At 35.5% G+C, this 23,337-nt stretch overlaps 1 pseudogene; it reads right to left on the reverse strand.

Moving 5' to 3' along the window:
* Positions 1-574: 574 nt before the first annotated feature.
* Positions 575-23,337, reverse strand: part of LOC106050137 (serine/threonine-protein phosphatase 6 regulatory ankyrin repeat subunit A-like) — a 29,209-nt pseudogene continuing 6,446 nt past the window's right edge.

Below are 23,337 nucleotides of genomic sequence, written 5' to 3' on the forward strand. Positions count from 1 at the left end.
TACGTATCTGTGTAAACATTTCACATGTAAATTATAAGTGAGTCTGGTGTGAATGTATAATTTGGTTTTCTATAGTCATAATGTTTTGTTTGGTTTAATGCACAAATTGTAAGACAAATTTCCATATGGATAATAAAGATTATTATTATTATTACCATTGATGTTCTATCATGTGCTTCTCTCTCCCAGGTGGCTGGGTCAATGCTGAACGCTTTCAAAGAAGCTTTGAGGGTGTCCCTGAAGCGTTTTCTTTGTCCACCTTTGTCTCTTCCATTAATTGGCCATACAGGAGTCGTTTAGGGATGCGATGGTCTTCCATTCTGCAGATGTGGCCTGTCCATCTCAACTGGGACTGCATCAGGATTGTGTGGATACTTTGCAGGCCCGCTTTTTGAAGGACTTCAGTATCTGGTATCTTTTCTTGCCATTTCATATTCAGTAGGCTATTTTTTCTGAGACAGGTCATGTGGAAGTGGTTCAGTTTTGTTGTTGTTGTTTTTGTGTGTGTATGTTTTCTATATATTGTTTACATTTCGGAGGCATAGAGCTATGTAGGAAGGAAGACAACTCTATAGACCTCTAGCTTTGTTTAATGTATTAGGCATATAATAGAACCTTTTTTTAAATTCATTGTCATATACATTAACATACCCGAGCTTCTTCACCCTTAATGACATTCTGACGCTACATCTACCACTACCTAGTAGTACTACATAATGTCTTAAGTACAATCATAAAGTAATACTTAGACTAGAAGTAATAATAATATTTTAATAAGACAATTCCTAATTTAAGTTCAAATTATATTATATCAATTCTCATCTGATCAACAGTGAAAAAAAAAAAAGTTGGCAGTATGGAGATCAAATCAACGCCATTAGCATTAATAACGCGATGCACCATCAACTTTGCTACAAATTTCGGGAATTACCAGACTTCCGCTATTGACCAGCTTTTCCCACGAATTATATCCTCTTTAAAGGGAGATAAAATTATACATTCGCTCTTTAGCTGTATACTATGTAGAAATAAGGGAGGTGTTGATATACAGTCTGTTGTGATACGGTTACTATGTGTGGTCAACCGTGACACACGGTCAAGTGTTGGGTAAGTGGGAGTTAGGGGGTTGCGGGAAGTCACGAGTGGCAATGAAAGAACATCGAGTGGAGTTGCTTGTATAGAAATGTGAGCCTTGTACATATGTTACTATTAAATACTTTACAATTAAAGGCACTTTACAATTAAAAGCACTTTACAATTAAAAGAACTTGTTTCTTCACAACGGGCTTCTCACCATTCGAGATGCTCTATGGCTCACCTGTTAGAGGACCCATGTCACTATACAGAGACTTTCTAGTTAATAGGAACATAGAACACGACGTACTGACAGGATACGATCTTGTCATCAAAACAAGACAAAATATAATCGAAGCATGCGAAACTGTCCAAAATCAAGCAAATAAAGAGAAACTGGAACTATCGAGAAAGCTAAATCAGGGTCGAAAGTTGAGAACATTACAAGTTGGTGATAATGTCATGGTTCTGCTGCCTGACAAAATAATCAGCTATTTATAAAATGGCAGGGCACATCCAAGTCACAAAGGTGATTTCGAAGGTCGACTACAGCAGAGGCCGAGACAAAGTATTTCAGATCAATATGCTGAAGCTGTACATGCCCAGACCATTTACTCTTTCAACAAACGCTAAGCAAGACACGCAAGACAGTCATGATGATAGAAACAATAGAGGAACCAGATGAATTACCATGTCCAGTTATTGAAAGCTGTGAAACTGTGAAAGATATAGACACAGCACACCTCCAGTATCCAGTTAAGCAAGATATTGATAAACTGCTAGCTCAATGGGCTATTTCAATAAGCTGCTCCTGTATTAGAATGGATTAATTTGTGATTGAGATTTGAATTTGTCTACGCGTGAAAGGATATCAATATATCCTTTTTTTTTTTTTTTAATCAATATATCCAGTTAGAAGGAAGAAACTTTTTCGTTTCGCTATGTGCATGTCTATATCTTTGCTATCTTGTATAATATAAAACACTGCTTATTAAATGTTGTTATGATTTATTTTGGTCATATATACATACTAAATACATTCTTTCTATTTTAAAACAAAGGTAAACAATTTCTTTAAAATGTAAATAACACAGTGATAGTAATAGTAGTATTTATTAATAAAAAAAAAATATTTTTATAACATTAAAAGAAAAATTTTAAAAAAGTTTCAATAAATATTTAAAAAAATACACTGACAAATTATCTCCCTTACTAACATTGTTTCTAGTATTTTTACTATTAGTAAAGAATAGTTGTAAAAAATGGTGTATTTTAATGAAAAATAACATCCTTGCATATTTTAATTTAAGAATCAAATGTTTAGCCTTAGAAGAAATAGTACTGCCGTTGCACTAGAACTTTGCAAGAGCTAACATCTCATAATATTGTCAATATCTTTTCTTGTGTTTGCGATCTAAACGAGAAGTACGGGAGACAAACCACACTAATCTAGTAGCGGCTATTCCCCTTTCGGGGGCCGCTAAAATTGTAGAAAATAGTTCAATTACTTGTCTAACGTATTTTGTTCAACTCAACTCTGTAGATCGTTTAAATGTAGATCTAAACATTTTAAATGCTTCTGGAGTTATCGTTCAATTGATTTCCATCCCCGATCATACAGTTGATCATGTTTTTTGCATTGATATTTGTATTGATGGTCCTGAAAGTAGAAGAAGCTATGAATAATAATTTCATTTCTTAAGCATTTCAAGTTCATTGTAAAAAAGAAAGAACAAAATAGCCTGCTCCGATAGGAAAATTATTTAAAAACATGTGGACCTATATTTTGTCGAATAATTTCTAAAATATGTTCAAATATGGTCAAAGTAAAATATAATGACCGAGAGCACTAACCCAGGAGCAGAATGTTTGTGGAGGCCCCTACATTTTTTTGAAAGCTTGAATAAAGATCCACTTTTTGACACATTTCAATAAACCTACTGATATCCAATAGTATGCCATATATTGAAAGAAAGAAATGAAGTAGACCTACTTGTACAGTTATCTCATTTTTACTACTTTAAAAAAAAAGTTACAATGATTTAATATGCAATTGAAAAAAAAATGTGTATGTTTTTGAGTTTGTGGAAAGTAGACCATGGGTGACTTTAAAAACTCTCTTTTGTGAAGGCCTCATTTTTGTAGATTCCCGGGACTGTAGCCCCGCCTGCCCTGTCTTAAATCCGACCTTGGGTTAAGGACCTCCCAGATCTCATAATGCATTCGTTAAGTATTATGTAATATAGTAAATATAATCTAGATCTATATCTTATTGTAAATTTAATTGTATGTTTAAAGAAGATTGATTTTTAAAAAAACAACAGTTTAGAAGCCGGTAAGGGTTATTTATTTCCAACTTCTAATTTTGGACAGCTAGTTGCAAGGCCAAATTACTTGATGTCGGTGCCTAGGTTAGGGTATTCTAGCACCAATGTGTATTAAGTGCACAATTTTTTAACGAACTTTCTTTGTTGCCTTGCTTGTAAGTTTATGGAGTGGTTTTGTTATGCTGGTGTAACGTTTGTTCAGATTCTTCTGTGTTCCCCTGTTTAGGGTGAGTATCTAAGGCATGACTGCATTTCGCAGTTGTTTCAATGCCATAGTATACTAGACCTTTTTTAGTTTGTCTTTACTTTTGTCTCTTCAAGGAGTTAGTATGGGATTCGAAGTCTACACTAGATACTTATCATACTAGAGTCGAGACAGCAGTGTGTTGTGTTGTGATTGTTTATTGCAAGCACGAAGGTGCCTGTTGAATATCAGGGGCCCGGGCAAACGAGCTAAGGCTTGAACACAACCCTGACACTTGACACGAACAGCTGTTGATTTAAATGTATTTTCAAGTATAACTTACACATTAGGGCGATCACCCGTGAAGTAAAAATTGAGGGCCTTGTCATTGGTGCCATCAAGATTTATACTGAAAGAATAAACATAAATATATTACAGTCATCTTCACTTAAAAAAAAAAATACAAAATTGTTTTCCTTTTAATTTAAATGACACTGTGTTCATAAAATGTAGCATATAGGTCAAAATGTTTATTTAAGAAGTCAATAGTTATTTCATTGATATAAATCTTTTGTGGGCAAACATTAATTGCAATTAATAGTCCCAGAGGCGTTGCTAGGGCCTGTGTCCCCCAGTTCAAACAGCCAATGATGTTACCTCCTCCATCACCCCTCCTTTAAATACTTTTTCCAAATAAGTCGTTGGTTATTTCTTTAGAGTGTAACAAAACAAAAAGCTAATTGCCTAAAGTTCTATTTCTGATATTTTATCACTTTGGTGTCATGCATCGATGGGTGACACCCGGTGCGTCCTGCCCCTAACGCCGCAAGAGGCTAGATTCGTCTCGTCTGGGGGGGGGGGGCACAGCGACAGAATAAATTTACTAGTAGGATAATACCCGCGGCCCGCGGTTCCTGGGAAACAATAAAACAAAATAATAATGTTATAAGTAAAGAGAATACGCGAATGTAGAAAAATATTATGAGAAGAAGTATTAAAATGGCTAATCAAGCTAAATACAATAAAGTCTATTGTGTTTATAGAATTGGGCAATAGGGTTTGTTGCTGAACATAAAAGTTATATATGTGTCAGACGCGAATAGCCCAATTTTCAGTAAAAAAAAATTACAAAAGTCATTTCTCTATAGAAGAAGTTACGAAGGCTATATAAAATACAACTACAGACCTATATATACTACAATAAATATAGGTTTTTGATTGCTAGTTACGATTTATTTAGGTAGGTGCTGTTTTACTATTACATACCAAGTATTAGAGTTTAGAAAAACCCAGGTTTGTTTCTTGTGCAACGCTATTAGCTAACACCTCATATCATCTCTCCATTAGTATATTTAGATCTATAATCTAATTCTAGTCTAGATCTATATATAAAAATCGAATAGATCTAGTAATAGTATAGATTCTATCTTGAGACTAGATTGCCGAGTCTAGCCTATGCTATGCCTATAGTCAGTTTTTATTAGAAAAAAGTCTAGAAATTAATAAAGACTAATTTTTTTTTAAATTATTAGATTATTAGATATAGACATAAGACATAGATCTAATAATACAGTAATACGTTTACTATACTCTATACTTAATCTACTAAACTAGAGATCTATCCATAGATCTATCTATAATCTTGTCAATCTAGATCTATACAATATTCATTATAATACTTCTACTTATAATGACTTATTTAATAAGTTAGTACTTAGACTTAGATCTATTATAGTTTATTAATAGATTTACTTTTCAATGCCTAGACCTAATAATAAAATTGCGAATGATGTCTATAATGACTGATTATTTTTTTTGTTTATAATAATGGGCCTACTAAATCTAGGTCTAGACCAGTGATTCCCAAAGTGGTCTATATAGACCCCCAGGGGTCTACGAAGACTATCAAGGGGTCTACGAAAGTGAAAAAACAAATTGGGGGTCCATGAGATGTCCAAGGGGGTCTATGATAATTGATTTCATATAAGCAGGTCGTGACTTTAATTTTTACATCCCATTAATGTAATTCTTCACACTATATATAATTTGTAACTTAGTTAATCATTTAAATATTTATCCTGCGATTCAAACGAAAAATTGTTGTATTTAATTTCTATACTTATTAAAATAACTTAATTTTGTCTTCATGTAAATAATGTTTAACAAAAAGAAATGTAGACTGTCTAGCGTTGATTATATAAAATTAAACTGTTCATTCTTTCCTTGTCAACCAAGCGATTACCGATTGCCTTTTTTATGACGATATGAAACTAATTACGCTTGAGGATCATCTGCGACAATATCACCCAGATAAAAAGATATAGATTTGAAAAACTTTTGAACATTCAAAGATAAAGTTCAGAATAGACCCACAAAATCTCTATTCAACATCATGTAGAGAAGATGGTGGTTTATGAGTCTTACAATATCTGTTCACTTATAGCAAAATAAGGGTGTGGTGGTAATGGTTAAGCGCTTGGCTTCCGTAATTGGGGTCCTGGGTTCGAATCTCTGTGAATTTTAAATTTCAGGATTTTCAGGGCTCCCCTGAGTCCACCCATCTCTAATGGGTACCTGAATTATGTTTGTAAAAGTAAAGGCGGTTGGTCGTTGTTCTGCCCACACGACACCCTGCTCGTTAACCGTTGGCCAAAGAAACAGATGACCATAACATCATCACAATGTCTAAAAGGGGAAATTTACTTATTTATGGCAAAATGCGGAAAACACCATAGGTAGAACATTGATTTTTATCAGCCGTTGTAGTTTTAAAACCTGTTTAACACAAACCCACATCTGATATTATTAAAAGAATTTCTTTAAGCAGCAATACAGTTCAAGGTTGCTTCGGTGGCATGAGTTATAAAATTAAAAGCTTCATATGTAATTCTTTGCAAACTACATATATACTTTTGGGCTCAGCAGCGTCACAGGTTCTGACAGGATGTAGTGGTGTGTGCTGCAAACTGCATTATGGTCGCCGGCTCCTTATTTTTCCTCAGGTTAACCCACAAAACCTTTCCCATGTTTGAGTTGCAAGACAGGAGAGTTTTGAATTCAGTTCTGCTAGGTGGGTAGCCAGCCAAGACTACTGAGCCCTTCATGCTCGAAGCTTACTGGTTTAGGCGACAGTCACTCGCCTTCGCTCTTTCTCCCGATAGTGATAACATCTTCGCGCGGACACAATATTTGAGCAACTCGTACACATACACGAGAAACTGCTCTTTGCGAAAACTCTTACAATGATACTTAAGGCCATTGTGTTTGAAAATTCCAGCAATACATATTGCTATTTTAATTGGTTTTGAATTTAATCAATAAAAAAGAGAGATCTCTAAAATCTCTAATATGTAGCTTTAAATTACTTTTTCACTTTTCAACTCTCTACAGATAGAAATTAGGAGGCGTTTTGGCTGAGCGGTAAAGTGCTTGGTTTCTGAACCGGGGGTCCCAAGTTTGAATCCTGTTGAAGACTTGGATTTTTAATTTCGGGATCTTTTGGGCACTTCTGAGGCCACCCAGCTCTAATGGGTACCTAAATTAGTTGGGGAAAGTAAAGGCTGTTGGTCGTTGTGCTGGCACATGACACCCTCGATAATCGTAGGCCACAGAAACAGATGACCTTTACATCATCTGCTCTATAGACCACAAGGTCTGAGGGGAACTTTACTTTTTGTACAGATAGAAATTAGTTTAAAAAAAAATGTTGAATTTGCAAAATTTGAAAGTTAAGCAGGGGGTCTACCGATAACCAGAAAACATGGCAAGGGGTCTACGAGACAAAAAAGTTTGGGAACCACTGGTCTAGACTCTACTTAAATCTAGTCTAAAATAATGACTGTCTAAGACTCTAGATGATTGAGAAGTTTACATAGAGGTGTTTTTAATAATACAGCATGTCGGCTGAAAGTATATAAAGTGCTTTTTTTTTGTAAAAATAAAAAAGAGGCTCCAGTAGGCCTACTCATTGATAGATTGCCTAACTTTCAACTAATAATAAATTAACAATTAAGTTGAATTACAAGAAAAGTAATCATTTTTCCCGACATTGAAAAAAGGTGCCGGTACCCCGTACCGGTGCGTACCGTCACAAAAATATATGTATATCTCAATCTTCTTTCATTTAATTTTTTTGCGGGGTTATTGCTACTTAATACATTGATACCGGATCGATTTAAATAGGGCCTAAGTATACAAGCAGGATTTCGAGCATTGGATAAATTTATTTTTCAAGTACAAAGTTTTATGGAAGAGGCGATGTATTAGTTGTTTGAAGTTTGTAACTTCTTAAATTCAGGCTAAAAATATCGAAGCCTACATTTTTACACTCATTTCTAAATAGTCAGAAGAGATGGACTGACTCATAGTGTAGCTTGTGTACATCTGCAAAAACACAAACTCAGTTAGACTTTCAAAACTATTAAAAGAAAAACTTAGTGATTATTTTTACTGTATAATTCTATTATTATTCCTTTTTAGAATTAGGATATAAACAAAAATTTGCCATATGACTTTATATAACAGAAAAAAAAAATTAAACTTACATCTATTTATGCGGTTATTTATAGTTACCTAGTAATATAAAATATATTGAACTAACACGTACATTCATCATAATGCAGCCATGCGATTTTTCGTTTATAAACATAGCATTATTTAGGACCAATATTTTACTAAGGCTGCTTGGAGAAATCAGGTATACCCATTAGGAGAAAAACGACCCCTTTACTCAAAAAAAATTTAAGAAACTAGAACAGACACAAAATAAACAGTGACATTCATAACAAAATAATATTCAAATTGATTAGAGTAACACCTTTTTAAGTAATCATTTAAAGTTTAAAATCACTACAATTTTTTTCAACAATTACTTTGTGTATTAAATTGTGTATCGGAAAATGCCGGGTACATGAAATAAGCTAGTCCTAAAAAAACAACACAGATCTTGGGTAAAATACTCATAAAATAAATAAATAAAAAAGCGACTTCCGACCCAATACTTTTTAATCAAAGAAACGAAACGGACTAGTCCAACAAACCCTATTGGATTTTAGATTCTTCAGCTTGTGGTAGAGGCTACTTTATAATAAAGCCGTAGAATTCAGGATTTGTTAGTACAACTTGAATAGACAGTATAGACTATATCTAGTATGTTCATGTGTAAAAGTTAAAATGTATCTTTGCGAAGATTAGATCTTAGAATTAGATCTTAGAATTAGATCTAGCCTCGGCGAATCAAGAGAGAGCGAGATAGGCTTTGATGTGAATGACTGCGCTGAACATACGCGCATTTGAATGTGACCAGTCGATCATGTCCAATCGAATCGCAATGTCAATATCAACATGGCTATTTGAATTTAAATCCAATGATGTCTGTTGTGTTTATTTGGGAAACTTTTTTATTTTTTTTAAGAGTCTTCAGCTTGTGACAGGGCTACTTTACATATAGTAGGTTTATCGTTGGTAACCAGGGAAAATATAAGCAAAGTTTTATCAAGATGTTTAAATTAAACTGTACTGATTTTTATGTATTTATTCATACATACATACATTTAATTATGTATATATATATTAGATGGCTAAATATGCTCAAATCAAAACACCGATAAATAGGATCTACTTTTTTTAAACACCAGTATAGGAAGCAAAATAAAAATATGATAGGGCCTATAAATATGTATCCATTACCAAAGAGACAGATGCTCACGACTACACAAATAAAGTGGATGTAGCTTAAAACAATAACTTATGGGGCATCCATACGAACAATGACAGCCTTTAGCATAGTGTCAGTTTGAAACAAACTTTTGTCTTTGTTTTCTACGCGATGTGTCATTTCATGTCTAAAATCACAACTTTCATTCTTTTAGCATTTCACATCGCTCTCACAAACTACTCAGACAATTTAATTTCAAAAAGACTGTAGGCCTACATAACAAACTTAAACATGTTTAAAAGTATTCTGGGATTTATCTGTAGCAAAGAAATGTAAGCTTACTTAAACGATTGATCTGTCATTTCATTTGCTTCTGTTAATGCAGCGACATCTCCTGGGACTGCAGCGCCCTCTGGCGAGTTGCAAGCTAGACTTCTGAATGAAGACAAGAAGCTCGCGGATTTGCATGAACTTGAAGACTGAGAACTGTTTTCACTAACATTTGCTGTTCCATTGTCTGTGTTGAAAATATTCATTCAAAGCATATTTAAGTTACAGGCTGTAGATCAAGTTAAAAACGTGGGGACAGACATACATGTACATGTTAGCACCAAGAGGCTAAACCTTTCATTCAATAAACTACATGGAGTAATCCTTCAAAATATTTATTTTTCACTTCGCTAAATCTGGGCTGAAAAGATGATAATCCCTATTTCCATTATTGCTTTAGGAATTTTAGCCCATAGGTTTAAACATTGATTTATAATTTTTTAAAGGTTTAGATAAAAATAAGCACCAAAAGTTCATTGTATAAAATTAGATTAAAACTCAAACCTGCGGACAACATCATGATAATTTTAATGGCAGATCACCTGCAAAGGCCGCGGGATACAAATTTGAGACAAAAAGAAAATCAGCTGCCGAGGTCAGACGTAGACGGCGAAAAGAAACTCTTAATCGACCAACGACGGACAATGGTTGTGTCTGCGCTGTTGGGGCAAAAATATGTAGGTCGCAGCTGGAGCTGCCTAGCCACGGGAAATACTTCATTCCTCATTAATCTTCGGGAAGACAAGCCTTAGTATTATTATTATTTAATTTTAAATTAACATGCTCGAAATAGCCCGATAGAAAAAAAAAGTTTTTAAAACAAAGATTTGTACTTAAATTAGACCCTATATGACAAGATGAGTGCAACATGGTGGCTGAGTGGTAAAGCGCTTGACTTCCAAACCAAGTGGTCCCGGGTTTGAATCACTGTGAAGACTGGGATTTTAAATTGAGTCCAACGAGGAACGTGACTTTAGAAAATAAAGAAACTTGGTCGTTGTGCTAGCCACATAACATTCTCGTTAACTGTCAACCACAGAAACAGATGACCTAAAAAGAGGCACTTTACTGTATGGCAAGATGCTCTTGGTCATAATTTCACGGCATTGATTTGCATACCATATGAGGCGGAAGTCTTGACTATGCACATCAACAAATCAGCTGATTCTTCAGGCCCTACAAGACCATCTATGTCGTCTGCAAAGTGCAAGCTAGTGATCATTCTTCCTTCAATTCTTACGGAAACTTCGTAGGACTCAGAACATTTTCAATGGACCTCATTTACAAATCGTAAATAAACACATTTAGCCACGTCATAATATTGATAAAACAATGAAAAATACGTATCACGTGACAGCCTTTATGGGTTACATAATTTGTATAGAAGATATATTGAATCGCGTGGCTAAATGTTGTTTGGTGAATGAGGTCCATTGAAAGAACAAGCAAGCGCACGAACTATAAAAAAATACAACGTTAAGTTTTTTTCTTTTTTGTAAAACAAAAAATGGACAGGACATAAAGAGTTAATAACATTTAAAAACGTGAGATTTTTCTTTCGGTATTTGAATACATCTAAAGCAATTAGTGAGTGCATTAATTATTGACGAACTATTTAACTTACTTTTGTTGTCATTCGAGACTTTGATATTTTCAATCAATTCAACAATTTCAGAACTGCAATTGAATTGTCTTGCCAACCGAAGCAAATTGGTTTGTTCTTGCATCGACAACTGACAATACTGCAACGTAGTTTTTAAAGCCATAAAACAATTCTGGCATACGCTTAAGTTTATAGCATTGACCCCAGCCCCATTTTTCTGTTTGACATCAGCTCCAGATTCAATTAAATGTTTCAGTATGTCAAACTTCTTATAACGAACACACAGTGTTAACGGAGAATCTCCTGCCTTATTCTCAGCATCCAGTAGGATGTTAGGGACACCCGTGAGATACTTCACCACATTCATACACCCATGGATGACGCTAAGATGAAGTGCAGTATCGCCAGATTTAGACTTAGCGTTGACATCAACCTCGTCTTGAACCAACAATTTCACTGTAGACAATCTGTTCAACTGTGCTGCATACATCAAAGGCAATTTGCCGTCCAAAGGATTGCAGAAATTTTTTTTTATGGCTTTATGCTCAAGTAACGTTTTGACAACTGAATCTTGACCTTGTGCAGCTGCAATCATCAATGGAGAATACCCGTTTTCGTTAGTGAGTTGTGCGTCTGCCTTATTTTGTAGTAGAAGAGAGGCTACTGAATCGTGGCCTCGAGATGAGCAGAAATGTAACGCCGTATTACCATTTATGTTTGACTCATTTACCGGCGCCTTGGAATATAAAAGTATTGACGTACATTTTACGGAGCCAGAGAAAGCCCCGACCATTAAAGGCGTTATACCATTTACATCTCTTTGACAGTAATTAGCTTTATTAAGCAGCTCTAACGTGCTTTCCACATCATCCCTCTGAACTGCATACATCAATGCCGTTTTACTAAAAAGATCTCCAGCATCGACATCTGCGCCTTCCTGTAAAAGTATTTTGATGACTTGTCTGTGTCCCTTTATGGCAGCGTGAATTAAAGGTGTGTGTTTATTTATATCCTTCGCATTGACAGATGCATTGTGTTTTAATAATAATGAGACGACTTCTTCTTTGCCAGTACTTGAAGCAATTATTAATGGAGTTGCATTAACATTAGAAGACACATTTGTTCTAGCTCCCTTGTCTAATAAATACTTGACTGTTCTAATATCCCCAGAGTGGCAAGCACACATAAGAGGTGTCCATCCTTGATTGTCAGAGTGCTCTAAATTATACTCTTTGTCGTAAAGGGATTTGACGATATCAACTTTGCCACTATTTGCAGCCATTGTAAATGCAGAGACACCATAGTTGTTGGTAATCTGCTTGGACGCATTGTTCTTTAGAAGAAAATCGACCATCGTTTTGTTTTGCAATGCTGCTGCCAAAATGAGGGCTGTATCGCCCCTAATGTTTTGTATATTAACATCGGCTCCATAATGTGTAACTAAACGCTTAGCGGTTAGTGTGTCATTAAGTGCTATATTTAAAATAAGTGCAGATTGCAGAAATGGATCCACACTGTTCACATCCACGCCGACGTCGAGAAGAAGTTGTAGTATATCTCTGTTCATATTCATTGCTGCCTTGATTATCGGAGAGACTGTGAATTTCTGGAGAGCTTCTTTTATTTCCGGTAAAATTTTGGCCTTGTTTTTCAAATTTATTAAACATTGGACAGTCTTCGTATCATTATTTCCGACAGCTAATTCTAAACATGTGAGAAATTCATTTTCTTTATGCCAAGAATCATTTTTTAATTTGATCAATAGTTTAGCTATGTCTGCATTTTTGTTCTTACAAGCATACACCAAAGGTGAACAGTTCGCGATGTCCAAAATGTTAGAGTTGGCACCAGACGTTATTAGCTTTTCAACAACATCTTTTGTGTTTCCAATAACAGCAAAAACTAAAGCAGAGCGTTTGTATTTATTCACATGATTGATTGTTTCTATTGCTCCTCTTTCTAGAAGTTTGTCTACAATGTTCACATCGTCAATACTGACAGCATACATCAGAGGTGTCATACCAAAAGAATTTTTACAGTTAACGTCAGCGCCATGTTTTACTAGTTTTTTAATGCATTTAGCATTTCCATACATGCCACTGATATGTAGAGGTGTGTTAGCTTCTAAATTCTTTTCATTGACGTCAGAAGTTTTTTCCAAAAGCATTTTAAATATGGAATGATCTTCGTGGCGAACACTTCTCATCAGAGCTGTCCACCCATCCTTTGATTTCGTTGAGGTATCTGCATTTTTGTCCAGAAGAATCTCAACTATCCTAGTGGAGCCTTTCTCGACAGCAATATGTAGAGCGTCTAGGCCGCTAGGAGTTTTTCTGTTGACATCCGCTTGCTTATCTACAAGCATTTTTACAATCACTTCATTGCCTTGTAGAACTGCCCACATGAGAGCGTCCATATCAAGCCTGTCTCTTATGTTGACATCCGCTCCCTTGAGAATCAACATTTCAACGAAGTCTTCTAACTGAAACATAGAAGCCAACATCAGAACAGTTAGACCCTGACAGTTTTGTATGTCCATCGCCGCACCTTCATCGATCAACTTCGAACCCTTTTCAGTGTAACCAAAAGTGGCACATATCATTAGACACGTGACATCAAAACCCAATTCTAGCTGGTTTATACTTGGATCCACACCATTAATCTCTTCTTGTTCTAGTTCTTCAAGTCTGTTTTTTAAAACAGAAGTTGAGAGAGTCGGTTTCAAAGCTTCATAATTAGAGTGAACCAGATACAGTGACTGGAGGAGATCCTTGGGTTGACTTTTCACTTGGTCTTGTTGCCTTTGAAAGGAATTGAATTCGGTTTGGAGCTGCTGGAAATGTTGCTGAAACACTTGTGGCATCTGCACAGGTACTCCAGGTTCATTTGGTAGTGGCTGTTGAAAGGCGTCCATCTAAAGAAGTTAAAAGATAATATAATTATAAAAATAAATGACAAATGATCTTGCTACCTACACTTCCTCCAAAATTACTAATACTCTGCATTTCTTTTGCTACATTTTTTTAACATATTTTAAAATATATATTGACATTTCTTTTATTTCTAGTAGCTTTAATTCTCAATGCACTGGTCTCTTATAACGAAGGCAAGCGTAGTAAAAGTGAATTACAGTTTTTGACAAAGTTGACCTAGCTCAGTAGGCCTAAATCGTAGGGGCCTAGCTCAGTAGGCCTAAATCGTAGGGGCCTAGCTCAGTAGGCCTAAATCGTAGGGGCCTAGCTCAGTAGGCCTAAATCGTAGGGGCCTAGCTCAGTAGGCCTAAATCGTAGGGGCCTACCTAATGTGTGAAGACGTTGCTAAATAGGTAAGATTCTTGTAATCTCGATCACTACTCGAAAGATAGCTCAGCGACTTTAGATGATGTTTTGAAAGTCACTTTAAAAAAAAAGTTGTTCTTTATTTAAAAAAACAACGTATCAAAGCTTTAATAGTAAACAAAACGAAAATTAAAAAAAAAGAAATAAATAAAAATCCGAGTTTGGAACTCTTATTGGTTATCGACAGCAAAAACCTTTGACCCCTCCACAGCACTACATACAATAATATAGAAAGACCGTTTTCTGTAAATGAGCTCGTCTAAGAAAGGCAATATACAGCAACATCTGTGACGTGCAATCAATATTGTTATCAAGGAACACATCCTTTAAAACAGGGGTTCTCAACCTGTGGGTCGCGACCCCCTTTGGGGTCGATTGACGATTTGCCGGGGTCGCCTAAGACCATCAAAAATAAGGATTGTTATTGTCTATTTTTCTATTGCTGTGTGTGTCTAGGGTGGGGGGGGGGGGTCGCGGCAGAGTGGGAGGCCTATTCCCAAAGGCATCTATCTTGAAATTGATTTTTATGCTATTTTATATTTATAACAGTGTTTCTACATTTATTAAGTAAATGCTACTCCCAACCCTTTATTTTCGTTTCACGTGTTTACCCACACAAAACTTTAATCTCTCACTTCAAACGGTTACATATTTTCTACTGCACACTGCTTCGATGTTCCTGACAGGTCATCAGAGAATCCAGAGAGTAGAGAAACAATGATCGATCTGGTACAATTCAGAGTTAGTAAATGCATAATTTTGCTAATAAGAACATCAAATGATTGGAAGGATTGCATAATTCTATGAGTCTGTGATTCGGTTCTAATAATTATGTTCTAATAATTATTATTGAATCTTTTTTTTAATCCTTTATATCGCATTTCAAAGACTGTCGACTTGATTTTTTTTTTTTTATGTCAGAAACTCAAAACGATGAGATTTGCAGAAGCAATACTGGTAAATCTCATATCGCTGATTTAATCATCTTACTTTAAAGATTAATACCGAAGTCTCTGACTTATTAATATATCTACAATCTAGATCTATACATTACATAGAGTCTAGTACCGGTATGGCGTTCTTAATTAAGCGGTATCTCATAAAGGCAGATTATTTGCAGACGATTGCATAATATATGGAACAATAAAAAACAACACAAGATACAGAAATTTTACAAAGAGAATTAGATGAATTACAGAAAAGGGAATCAAATTGGAGCACCCAGAAAAAATGTCAGTTATTAAAAGTACTAAAAAACTCAAACAAATTAATTCCACTTATCTTATTCATGGTAAACCAGTAACACAGACTAAAAATGCAAAATACCTAGATGTTATAATAAAGGAAACTATGGAACCCACATAGTGATGAAACTATCAAGAAATAAAAAAAAGCATTAGGATTTGTTGTGGTAGATTTCTATAGATCAAATAAGAACACATATAAAACTAAAATGTTATTTAACCTTGGTTTGGCCCATAATAATAATAATAATTATTATTATTATTATTATTATTTGCAGAATAATAATAAAAAAAAAGAATAATAATAATGGCCGCCGGAAGCTATGGCGTGTTTTCCTTCTCTCTGACTCAGTGCACTTTTTAGCGAGATCAAGGAAGTATTTGTACCCTAGACTTTACAAATACTGAAGTACTGCTACATGGTTGTAGGTCTGCATGTATTTAGGATGTTTTTATGCATTGGGTTTGAAGACTTTCTTAGTTTTAAGATCACTTCTTATCCTAGACTAGGGACGCCATTTTCGCTGCGTCACTTCCATGTTTACTAGACCTAGATCTAAAAAGCTTGTTTACTGAGACAGTAGATCAAAATAAACTAGTCAACGCACGTTCATTTATCTTCATTTTTGAATTTTGAGGAAATAGAACGGACCCATTGCTTCTTCCAGGACAGCGATGAATATGGAATAAATTAGGCGGTAAATATTATTCACTAATGAGTCGAGTGTTTACTGAGGGTAATTCACAACCTCATGACCAAACACAAGAGGTCGGTCTACTCCCTGACTAGCACCCCACACAATTGAGAGGTGCTGTTGGTGGTAGAACAAGAGGAGCCAAAAGGATCAAATGGACGAGAGAAATGAATATCGACATTATCAAATCGTTCCTCCGTGTAAACAACTGTGATGATAAACCTCTCCCAGGTTATAGGCAAAAACTCTCCCTGGAATTCAACAAATTATACCCTAATCTAAACCTTACAGAGCAGTATGTTGTAGACAGAAGATCTGTAATAATTAAAAAATGCTATTTGACCCCTGCAAAAATTGATGTGATAAGAAGAGAAGTAGGTCATGAGCTTCAGATACAAGAGCTCATCTCAGATATAAACGACACACTCACACAGCCGACCAACGAAAACATTAGTAGAACACCCAACCAACAAGAGAATGACCCAACATCGGCAATAAGCAATGAGCTACACTCAAAATTTTCTAATCTTATAGACCGTTATAAAAACACCAATCTTAACTCTAGGCCTCGTATCCCTAAGCTAAACGTCAAGAAAGAGACAAACACATATATTAATGAAATAAATATAGTCTTAGCCAACCATTTTGAAACATCGAGAAATTTGTTTGAGACACACCTCGCTACATACTGCGCCGCTGTGGCTGTCACGGAGCTCTCTGGACAAAAGACCTTTGAGCTAGGCCCAATTAATCAGAGACCAAAACAACATGTGCCAGCATGGAAAAGGCGCCTTGAAGACAATATTAACCAACTGAGGAGCCAAATGGATACAATCTGAAAATATATAGGAAACAACCATTCCGCGAAAATACTTAACAAAATGAAGACAATATTAAGAACAACTGGAATCAAATTGACGCACTGTGATAGCCACGCACGACTCTTATGTTTGAAAGATACTCTGAGGCAGAAAGCTAAACCAAAGGGAGCTAGGTTAAAGCGCTACAACGAAACCACCAAAAGAAAGGAGCATAACGCTTTATTTCAGCACAAGAGAAAACAGTTCTTCCGTAAACTAGCTGATAATGGTGCTGACAAAATTCAAACCATTGATAGCACTAAACACGGCTCCTATACCGACTACTGGGCGGCGCTTTGGTCCGACCCGCTACATTACAATGTGCAGGCTGACTGGATCGAGGAAATCCAAACTAAAAACAACCTAATACCAGAAATGCCTGATGAGGATTTCACAGCCGAGGAAGTCTCTGCAGCTATATCAAAAAAACCCACAACTAGACTGCTCCTGGGCCGGACAATATACACAACTTTTGGCTGAAAAAACTTACAGCCGTACATGCACCACTAACATCAAGTTTTAACGAGCTAATATCAGAACCGTCTTCAATGCTGTTAGAACTCACTGAAGGGAGAACATCTCTCCTCCCCAAAAAAGGTGATCCGAACCAACCATCAAACTATCGCCCTATCACTTGTCTGTCAGTGGTGTATAAACTATTAACTTCACTTTTAAAAAGTAAAATGTATAAATTTTGTTCTGCCCATATGCTACTAGCAGAGGAACAACAAGGTTGCATTGAAGAGTCGATGGGCTGTAAAGTACAGCTAACTATAGATGGTATTATATTGCACCAAGCTAATAGAAGAAAGAGAAATTTACACATGTGTTACATCGACTAAAAAAAAGCTTTCGACTCAGTTCCGCATGATTGGCTATTAAAAACCCTGGATATTCATAGAATCAACCCAAGAATAAAACAACTATTGAAAGTCTGTATGAATAATTGGAAGATAAATCTGCACCTTAATCGTGATAAACTAGGTTCTGTGCACATAAGAAGAGGTATATACCAGGGTGACTCACTTCTCCACTCTGGTTCTGCCTAGCGATTAATCCTCTATCTACATTACTCCAAGACTCTACAAACGGTTTTAGGGTTGACACTAAATGTACAAAATGTGTGTCCCACTTATTATACATGGATGATCTAAAGCTATATGCAGAAACCGAGCAAAAATTACACACCTTAATCAAAACGATAAAATGCTTTAGTGACGATATCTGTATGTCTTTTGGCTTGGATAAGTGTGGCATCATAAGCATTAAAAAGGGCAAGGCAAAGAACACCAACATTGAATTTGAAGGCATCGAGGAATTGAACTCTGCCTCTCTTTATAAATATCTTGGAATAAACCAGAATGCTAAGATAAACCATAAGAAATTAAAAGAGGACTTTCTTGGTAAATATAAGCAAAGAGTTAATAAAATTCTCAACACCAAACTGTCTGGCAGTAATCTCATCACTGCAATAAACAGCTGGGCCGTCCCAGTGCTCCTTTACACGTTCGGTGTGATCAAATGGACTGACACCGACCTACATGACATTGACAGACTCACTAGAAAATTACTAACCAAGTTTCGATGCCTACACCCCAAGTCCTCCACCATAAGGCTATACCTGCCCAGGAAGGATGGGGGTCGTGGATTGCAGAACATCTTCAAATTGTGTAAGATGCAAGTTTTAAAAATACAATCAAAACTGCTCGCCTCCAGCAACCAATTAGTTTCCTTTCTACGCAAATATGACTCCGAAGCAACCCCTCTGAACCTACACAATGCTGATGTCAATGTTGGTTTGGACGACGTAGGGCATGAGATTCGCCAATGGGAAGAAAAAACACTCCACGGAAAATTTCCGGCTTCATTACATGGGGACAACATCGACAAGGCTGCCTCCTTAACATGGCTCAAAGCAGGTCATCTCTACCCTGAAACATAAGGCTTTGTTACAGCAATACAGGACAGAGTAATCAGGACAAAAAATGACGAAAAGCATATCCTGAAACTCAATGTTGTAGACAAATGCCGAAAATGTGGAAATGTGGGCGAGTCGATTGAACACATTATGGCAGGATGTCCAGCCCTATCAGAATCAGCCTACCTAGGTCGCCATAACCAAGTTGCAAAGTTAATACACCAACACCTGTCTTTGACGTACAATTTGATCGGTAAGGACACTCCTTATTATAAATACTCTCCACAAGAGGTTCTCGAGTCTACTGAACATCTGCTGTACTGGGATAGGCCTATTCTGACTGACAAAACGGTAGATTTCAATCGCTGATCTGCTGTTCATCGATAAAAAAGAAAAAACCGCTATCATTATCGATATCGCCGTACCACTGTCTCATAATTTAAGAAAAACTGAGATAGAAAAACAAAGAAAATATGGGAACCTAGGCTTGGAGATTAAGCGTCTATGGAAATTGTCCAAAATAACAAAATACCCCATTGTTATATCAACCGAGGGGATAATAACAACTGACCTCACAGACACCTTCCAGGCCCTTAACATTCCTAGGAACATCTTCGTTGCCTGTCAGAGGGCGGTACTGCTGCAGACCTGCCACATCACCAGAAAATTCCTCAGTGGAAACTGTTAAAGGGACTACGATGAATTTTGTTTCTCTTTAGCGAAACTCGACCCTGGGAGCGCCAGAGAATGACTACTCGTTCATTTCTAACATAATAATAATAATAATAGTAATCATCTTTATTGTTCGTAAGGGAATTTGTCTTAGGCTACAATTTGTGCATTACACCAAACAAAATAGTGTAACTATAACAAAAAAAAAATGTACATTTACACGTACATGACTCACTGATAATTTACATGTGAAAAGTTTATATCAGATTGCTTCTATTTAATGATTTGATTGCCAGGGGAACAAAAGAGTGTTTGTGTCTGTTTGTCTTTGCTATCGGTGTCTTGTATCTCTTTTGTGATGGTAAAATCACAAAATCCTGACACAAAGGGTGATTCTTTATTTCTAAAATCTTTTTAGCTTTTCTATGGATGTTTGTCTCAAACAGAATATGCTGCAAAGAGCAGTGAGATTCATAACAAACGAATATTCACATTTGACTAGAGTAACACCTTTAGTAAAATCACTAAATTTAGAAAGCATTCAGGATAGAAGACTTAAAAGTAAAGTAGCATTGTAGCAATGATACATAAAACACTGAAACATAATCTTCAGATACAAAAACAAAATCTAATAAAATACTCTGAAAGACACAAAGATAAAGGCACATTCCTTGTCCCATATGCTAGGACAAATTTGTACAAATACTCCTTCTTCCCTAGTGCTATTAGAACATGGAATGGGTTGCCTGAGCTTGCCAGGAAAACCAGTGACTCAGGCAACCCAGTGACTTGGCAGAATTTGGGTCATTGGTTTGTTACTTTGTATGCATGACTGAATGCATGACGCGTAGGACGTAATCATCTTCTTTTTTTTTTGAAGTAACGTCTCTCTTATATAAGATAAGAAGATATAGATAGGCCTATAATAAAATATATGTTTTACGGTTTTAGAATAACAAAATAGCAACACATGTGACGTTTAAGTTGTTACCTCCAAATAAAGGCTAAAATCGTAAACATGTTCTTAATATTTAAACATTCTATATATCTTGATGTTTACCTTTTTACTTAATACCTTGTTTACATTGAAAGATCCGTGTAGATCTAGATTCTATTGTATAGGCCTAAACGAGAAAGCTCAGCGTTAAATGCTATGGGTTTTCCCAGAAAAGTTATCGGGTTTTCCCAAAGTTTCCACATATCAGTATCGGTTTCAGTTTTCAGTAATAAAACTAATACCGTGTCGGGGAAAAAAAACAGTCACTACAAAAATTTATTATGTGCTTTATTATTTTGCACTACATATATTTTTTTTATTTAAAAAAAACTTAACATTCAGGGGCGGACTGGGTATCAAAATCGGCCGGGACATTATGTAAATGAATGTTGAATGGGGTAATGTTGCAGAATGCGAATGTCGTGTAATGCGGTTCTTGCTTCCTGAAGTACTCTTGACACGTGACAAGACAAATACTATAAACTGACCTAAGTCCGTTTCAGCAGACAAATATGAAGTTTATTTTACAACACAATAATAATAATACTGCACTCCTTGTTAGTGCTACAAGTCAAGAAATAATAAACAATCCTATCCGCATAACAGCGGTATCAAATGTATATAATACGCCAGTCTTTAGATTACAAATCACGTCCGCATCTCAGCGGTTAACAATAAGAACAATTACTACTTGGTACACTGGAACTCCAACTGTACATATCCATTGAAATACGAATAATACTTTAATATTCAATAAGCACATAATGAAATCAACTCTCAAATATTATTAATCAACAATCGCCAGTCCATCGACTTTCATGCTATATACATATATATAAGGCCTACACCAGTCCAGGAAGCAACGTCCAACCTTCCTGGACCGGAAGCAAGACCTTACTGACTTGACTTGACTGAACTCAAAGTCAGCTTTATTCATTCTACTTCCTGTTTTCTACATCAGGAATTCCACGTGTCTTTTAAACTTAAACTCTTAACATGACGTGAATATCAACTCATGCAATGTTTACTGAGACTGTTACACATTACCATATAGATATATATAGGCTAACCCGGCCCATATATGTCATTTATATGTGTAATCCAGTACTAATTAAGTCTAATTCTCTTCAAAATATATAAAGTATCATGATGCATCGAAGCTGAATTCTGAATGTATGCTTGCGTAGGATTACGTAATGCATTTTATATAAACAGTACCATATAGCAGCCTCGAGAGTTTGAAATGACTATAATAATATATACTATATTATTAAATGTTTTGGTAACTTTTCGGTGTTACTTAGGATATTACAGACGTTAAGTAAGACCATTACGTGCTACGCTTTTCATGTCAATCTAGTCATGCATGTTGATCAGTGACTTAAACTCTTCTAAGTCGTTGGTTTTCCTGACTGACTCTGGCAACCCATTCCATTTACAAGTTTAGAGAAAGCAGAACGGTTATAGAGGCACTTATTTATTGTGAAAAGCTCTTGCTTCGTCTTAATACATTCACAAAAACACAAATGTATGAATATACCATGACCTATTAGTTACAGGGCCGGATGTGGAGGCCCCTACTCTTTTTCAAAAGCTTTAATAAAAATCCACTAATGAATAAAAAAAATACTTATAGTAGTTTATTTATTTCGGACATTACATGAATTCGGACATTCGCTGTTTTTTGTGGTCATTAAATAATTATTTTAATATTTATTATAAAACTAGCACGCTATATAATGTGCTTGTCCATTTTCTAATGATTGTGACCCAATTTCCTTCCATTCAACTGTCTTTTTATGTAAGAAAAACGAATTTCAAATTTGTTAGTCAGGTTGTTGTTTTTTCCTATGTTACCCGGATGACTTTACCTCTTCCTAGAGTTAAGACTATATTTTTTGATTGGCTAAGTCTATACTAAATGTCTATGTTTTTGGAGCTAATTTATTTGATTCATAAGCCAAGTTTTCTAATTCTATACCAAAAAAACAATTAATACGGTGTCCGAATTAAATTACGATTTTCTTACCAAAATTTATTTCGGACAGCCAGTTTTGGACATCAAAAAAAAAATGATCTTATATTATATTTGTTCGTTTGTTGTTGTTTTTTTTAAATAGAGAATAAATGGGTAAATGTTTGGAGTGAGCTTGGTACATTGAATGAAGTTAAATGCTTAGATCTAGACCTACTAGATAGATCTAGATTTATATAGAGAGAATATAGAGGATTCAGTTAGGCAAGAATGGCTATCGTAACCTGTAGGGGCCTAGTAGGCCTATACTACAAAAGATCATCTGTATTAGAATTTTTTTTTAATCAATAAACAAAAAAAAAACACAAACATTCAACATTCATCTAATCATGCAAACCCCAAACATTCAACACACATAAAATAAACAAACATAAAATAAGTCTAAAAGTCGGTGCAGAAATCAC

This window comes from Biomphalaria glabrata, chromosome 3, assembly GCF_947242115.1.
Source record: "Biomphalaria glabrata chromosome 3, xgBioGlab47.1, whole genome shotgun sequence".
Taxonomy (NCBI): domain Eukaryota; kingdom Metazoa; phylum Mollusca; class Gastropoda; family Planorbidae; genus Biomphalaria; species Biomphalaria glabrata.